Source organism: Choloepus didactylus, chromosome 19, assembly GCF_015220235.1.
Source record: "Choloepus didactylus isolate mChoDid1 chromosome 19, mChoDid1.pri, whole genome shotgun sequence".
Lineage (NCBI taxonomy): Eukaryota > Metazoa > Chordata > Mammalia > Pilosa > Megalonychidae > Choloepus > Choloepus didactylus.
In genome coordinates, this window is record NC_051325.1 from 13371843 (window position 1) to 13378409 (window position 6567).

Here is a 6567-nt window from a genome sequence, read left to right on the forward strand (position 1 = left end):
ACTCTCAGATGCCTAGAGAGGAATGCCCTGGGAGAAAGCCATTTTGAAACCAGAACCACGGAGCAGACACCAGCCATGTCCTGTGCCTTCCTAGCTAACAGGTTCTCCAGACACCATCAGCGTTTTTCAGTGAAGGTAGCCTATTGTTCATGCCTTTGTTTGGACATTTTTATGGCCTTAGGACTATAACTTTGTAACCAAATAAACCCGCTTTATAAAAGCCAATCCATTTCTGGTATTTTGTATAGCGGCAGCATTAGCAAACGGGAACAGGGGCCTTCAACACTTGCTGTTCTTGTTGGCTAGGAACTGGCCCCACAAACCCACTGCCTCATTTTACTCCATCCTGGCACTGGGCCAAGGCCCCTGGCCATATGCTCTCCTTTCCCCTAAGACACTGTTTGGCTCATCATTTATGTCTCATAGCACTGGGCTGGCTCGTGCTGTGTGCAGTTGGCAAAGCTGTAAGCTGAACTTCCCAGACCCCTTCTCTTCATGGCGCTGGGTTTGACTTGGGCAAAAGAGGAACTCACCAGAGATTCTGAAGGTGGAAGCAAAACAGCGGCTGATGCATTTGAGTGTCATCATGGTGGGATATGGCAAAGGGTGGAGGCATGGTGTCCAGTTTATACCCCCTCTCTCCGCTCCACATCCAGCTTGTCCTTCTGACTGACCTGATGGCCAGTGGCAGCCCAGCCCTGTCACCAGGCGCTTGGCTGTGGATCTACAGAGGCGAGATCCACCTGGAGACCACAGCTGCCCATGGTCTTTTCCCAAGATGACCACATCTGCGATCCCATCAGCAGCTTGACATGCAGGGCCTCTCTCATTCCTGCAAGCTCCAAAGTGACTGTACTGACCACTCCCTCCGCCTCTTGGACCTGTACTTCCTGACCCTTACCCCTCACCCATGTGTGCAAAAGCTCTTCTCCCTGTCAGAAGCCCCTATCCCTCTAGCTCTCCATGTGATTCTGCTTCCTTGCCCTCTCCATTGTGAAAACCAGCAATACCTCTGGACATGGCCCAAGCATTGCCCCCTGCCGAGAACCACTGTTCTAGACTGTAAGTTCCAAGAGGGCAGGAAGCAAGCCTGTGAGCAGGGGCTCCTGGTGGTGATACCAACAGCAGAAGACCTCTTCCATCACCATCTCTGAGCTCAGTGAGCTGCATTCCAGAAGAACATGGTGCAGCCAAAACATCCTGGACTTGGGGTCAGCAGTTTTAGGTTCCAGACAAAGCAACTTGCTCTGGGACCTTGGGTGTTTACCGTTCGGGACCTCAACTTCCTCACCTGTACGATGTGGATAATAACAGATTTCTTACCAAGACATGGAGAGGGCTGATAAAATGCAGAGTAGCTGAAAATATATTGAATCAGAAAAATGCGTCACTCAGTAACTAGGTCAGATGTGAACACGCAGTCAGAAATAACTTGTGAAAGAACCATTTCTTTAAAGTTCAGAAGTTATTTTTATTTCATAAATATTATTTCTGCAATCTTACAAATACTCAATTTGCATGCTTTGGGTCTCATGACGAGCAACCATCTGTGGCCTGGCTGCTCTAAGACCCTCTGTATTTTGTCATCTCTGATGGATGGAATGGTCCCCACGATGTATTTCTCTGTTTCCTCAAGGCTGTAAGGACAAAGAGGTACCAACGGGCAGGTTTGACCTCGAATCTATGTATAACCCAGCTACTGGGTTTTACGGTTTGAAATGTTTGAAAAGATTCCATTCATTTGAATCATCCTGGAACTAGTTCTTAGCCCTTCCCTCGCTGATCCAGTTTATATTGATATTCTAAGTCAAGGGACCCTGAAGTTGCTCAAGCTTTTATCTACTTGAGAGTCAACCTTCAAGGGAATGCAACATAGTTTAATATTTATATTAAATAATGTAGCCATTGATTAAATGCTTGGCTAACAATACACTCCAAGCAGTTTTAAGCTTTTTTTTTATTTTAATTTTTTTTAACTTTTACAAATACTTCCCCTGCCCCGTCCCCCGCTTAAGCTTCTTTTGAGATTGACCTGGAGGCATATTTTCTGTTACAGTATTTGTTCCTATTCATTTCCTCCTGGGGTTCTTGTGGATGCTGATAAACCACCTTTAGCCCAGGGATGTCAGGAAGAACAGAAGCACCGAGTTCTTCTGCCCTTAAAATAGTTTCCATCAGTTGCACGTCCACCCAGCTGAATTTGTTGCCAATGAGAAATTCCTCTCCATGGTCTTTCAAAGCTTTTCAAAGACAGGGAACTAATGGGTTTTAGCTTTCTTGATGACTAAAGCAGCATTATCTTCTTCCTCGGGTGGTTTGAACGGAGTTACTGCGAACACCATCCTTTGGTCCAGCGTGCTCTCCTTGATCATACCCATCCTGGCTGCCTCCTTCACGTCCTCCCATCTGAGTTGCACGTGGCAGCAAAGTAGCTGAGATGGCTCTAGACAGCCTTGGACCCGTTCCATCAATTTCAACCCAAGACACTTGGCCAAACAGTAAGTGCCCACAACTTTTCATATTGTTCTCTTGTTTGAAGAAACTCTTCTTCAAACTCCACTTCAGCTACAGCTAGCAGCTGGCAGATCAGCTCCATCCTTGCTTCTGCTACGAAAGTAGTAGAGCATGGGTTTGGCTGCCATGATTCCTGGTTCAGGGTTTTCTTATTTCTTCCAGGCTCTTCTTTGTCTCCTGAGTGCTGGAAAGATTCTCAGAGCAGTTGTAACTCCTTTTTAGCATAAGACAGAAGAAAAATAGTTAAGGCACTCATTAAACAATATCACTTCCCTTTCTTCTGTTTCCCTTTCAACCCCCCATTCCTAGTCTGCTTTCTGGCTCCAGGAATTTACTTCTTCTAGGGGTTTCATATAAGTGAAATCATTTCGGACTTAATCCACAATGCAGGCACAACCTATACAATTGTTATTTCTGTATTGTCAATGAGCAAACTGAGATCCCGGGAGGTGGAAGGCCTTAGCTGGGGCCACACAGCTAATGGCCACCCAGCAAAGTCAGGATGACCCCTCACTGCCTCCCTCCTGCCTCCATCCTGTCTGCAAGTGTGAGGACCAGGAGGGGGTGGAGCTGGGTCCCAGCGTCCCCCACTGAATCTTCTCACCGTTCCCCTCAACTGTGTCAGCAAATGTCTTAGTTTGGGTTCCCCAGAGCAAGCCCTGAGACAAGGATTTGGGTGTGGATGGTTTATTTGGGAGGTGCAGAGGACATGGTGGGGGAGTGAGGATGTGAGAGAGGATGGGGACTTGGCAAATAAAAGGTGCAGCTATTTATTTTTTTTTATATGTAGCCTCTAATAACAGTCCTTGCTCCTTTTTTTTTCATTCTTCTTCCTTGCATTTAATAACCTCCTTGTCTTTTTTTAATACTGAATTTTTTAAAAAATGTACTGCAATAACATACATGTAACTCAAATTTTCCCATTTTAACCACTTCAAGTATACCATTCGGTGGCATTAATTACATTCACATGTTGTGCTACCATCACCACCATCCATCACCCAAACTTTTTCATCATTTCAAACTGCAACTCTGCACCCATTAAGCAATAACTTCACATTCCCCTCAACCCCTCGCTCCTGGTAACCTGTAGTCTGCTTCCTGGCTCTAGGAATTTACTTCTTCTAGCCATTTCATATAAGTGAAATCATGTAATACTTGTCCTTTGTCTCTAGCTTATTCCACTTAATGTGATGTCTTCGAGGTTCATCTAAAAGCTGCAGTTATTAAGCCTCGTCCCTGTGCGCACACTCTGGGAGCCAGCACAGAACACTGTTCTAGCTAATGCTGCTGGGATGCAAAACACCAGAGATGGATTGGCTTTTATAAAGGAGATTTATTTGGTTACAAAGTTACAGTCTTAAGGCCATAAAGTGTCCAAGGTAACACATCAGCAATCAGGTACCTTCACTGGAGGATGGCCAATGGTGTCCGGAAAACCTCTGTTAGCTGGGAAGACATGTGGCTGGCATCTGCTCCAAGTTCTGGTTTCAAAATGGCTTTCTCCCAGGACATTCCTCTCTAGGCTGCAGCTCCTCTTCAAAATGTCACTCTCAGTTGCTCTTGGGATGTTTTCCTCTCTTAGCTTTTCCAGAGCAAGAGTGCTTGCAACGGCTGTCTTCAAACTGCCTCTCATCTGCAGCTACTTTCTCAGCTTCTGTGCATTCTTCAAAGTGTCCCTCTTGTCTGTAGCAAGCTCGCTCCTTCTGTCTGAACTTATATAGTGCTCCAGTGAAGTAATCAAGGCCCATGCTGAATGGGCGGGGCCACACCTCCATGGAAATTATCCAATCAGTTATCACCCACAGTTGGGTGGGGTGCATTTCCATGGAAAGAACCTAATCCAAACATTCCAACTTAATTCCCACTAATATGTCTGCCCCTACAAGATTGCATCAAAGAACACGGCTTTTTCTGGGGAACATAATATATACAAACCGATACAAGCACCCTCCCAAGCATTATTCCCCCAGTGGAGCAAAGATTCTTGGCATGTCCAACCAGCTGGGCCAGCACAGAGAAGTCCTGAGTCTTTAAAGAAAGGCCTCCAGAGCTGGGGTGGCCCTAGGGGGTGGGGTGCTGGCCCACAGTGCCTGCCCCAGCCTGCCTTCCCCCTTCTCACCTTTGGCTCCCAATCCTGGTGAGCTTACCTGGAAATGCCAGCCACCAACCTCAAGAAAGCCCAGGCTGAGGAGGACAGGTCATGGAAAACCAACCCTCCTTGTTCCTCTTTATTTGTATTTTTAAAAACATATTTGTTATTGTCAGATATATCATATATACATAGAAGGTAAGCGACAAGAGGAGAGGAAAAGAAGAGAAAAGCAAAGCAAATTAAAAAAAAGGAGTATGTATTCAGCATGAACTGTGTACCAAGATCTTTACATGCATTATCTTATTTAATTCTCACCACAATCCTGTGAGAAGATGAGGAAACTGTAGCTCAGGGAGGTCACCAGACTTATCCAAAATCACACAACTGGAAAATGATGGGTTGGGTCCATGTGACAACACAGGTCTCACCAAAGTGTAAGCAACTAAAAGCCTTAGCTCTATCAAAGAGTATATATGCCTCTTAAAAAGAGAACATGGGGCCAGAATTTCAACAACAAAATGAATCTCTAATTGCCTTAATTAGTTCAAATTGACAAGCAGAATATGATAGGTAGATATGAAACTATTAATCCTCCAAATAACTCAAGGAGAAAGGCCATTTGCATTTGAATGTATACATACATAAACAAGAATCAGAGAGCTGTGGAAGGAGGAGGCACAGTATCAGGTAGTGCTGCTCAGTGCTGTCTTGTTACCTTAGGCAGAGCAGCCTGGGAAAATGTGCCTGTCAGTCTCCTGCTGGAGGGACCATAATTGCCCAAAGGCCCCAGCTGCTGGGCTCTGAATCCACCACTGCTTCTTCTGGGTCCCAAAGGCTGAATGCATCAGGGATATTAAGGCAGCACCATCCCTCGAGACCCCGGTGATTTTGGTTTAAGGGCTCCTCATCAGACTTTCTGTCACTTTTTTGAGAATTGCAGTGCATAGACTTTTCCTGCTCCACCTTCCTTCCTTCCCTCTCTCCTTTCCAGGGGTCAGACCATCATCACAGTCCAATAAATCTCTTATAAATCTAATTCCATGTTGGCATCTGCTTCTCAGAGGACCCAGGTTAATAAAATCAATAAGGATCTAAAGAAACGTAAACCAACAGGAGAACAATAGGAAGCAGAGCAGACCCAGGGATCCAGATGGTGAGAACAAATGGTCCATCAGTCAAGGCACCACTTACAGAACAAATCAGTTCCAATCCTTTTCTGTCCCCAAAGGATGGGATTTGTTGGGCCTCCCTTGGCCAGGAGTGACAGACCCACGAAGGCTGCCTGTAATGGAGGGGAGCATAGTTCCCCAAAGGAAAAGTGGCAAAAGAGGGAAAGACATGCTGGGTGGGTGACAGCTCATGTTTCATGGGAGCAGCACCTGTTCCAGAATGCTCCTTGCTGGGCACTGGAGCATCAATGCAGAGCCTTGCTCCACTGGGTCCGGAGGAGATTCTGGCCATGCTCTGTCCAAGTACCCTCACCCTTGCCTCTTTGCCTGTCCGAGTTCCAACTGCCATCACTTATTCTTCTTTGTCTAAGAGCTTTCTCTGTCACCAAAGTTCCTTTGTCCATCCCTGCAGCAGGCTGGGAGTGCCAGGGTGTAAGCACAGCCCTCCCCGCCCAGCAATCCTCAACCAATGACTGAAGGAGCTGGGTTTTATACATCAGCTCCCTCACCCTTCAATGGGCTAACTCAGGAATTTCTACCCAGACTCCCAGAGGTCCCAGTGGGACTGGGCTCCAGATGCCCACAGTGGTAATTTAATTGACAGCACACCCTTTATTGGTTGTCTTCCTTTCTTTGTCTTGCTTCCTCATTCACCTGCCAGGGCTTCCTTCATCTTCCCAATAAAGCACTTATATTCGGACCCTGCTCAGTGTCTCTTTTAGTTTGCCAGGCTGCTATGACAAATACCATGCAATGGGTTGGCTGAAATAATGGGAATTTATTGGCTCA

The 6567-nt window shown here is 46.1% G+C and overlaps 1 pseudogene; it reads right to left on the reverse strand.

The window, feature by feature from the left end:
* Window positions 1-2010: 2010 nt before the first annotated feature.
* LOC119516075 lies at window positions 2011-2642 on the reverse strand (annotated as a pseudogene).
* Between the last annotated feature and the right edge of the window lie 3925 nt (window positions 2643-6567).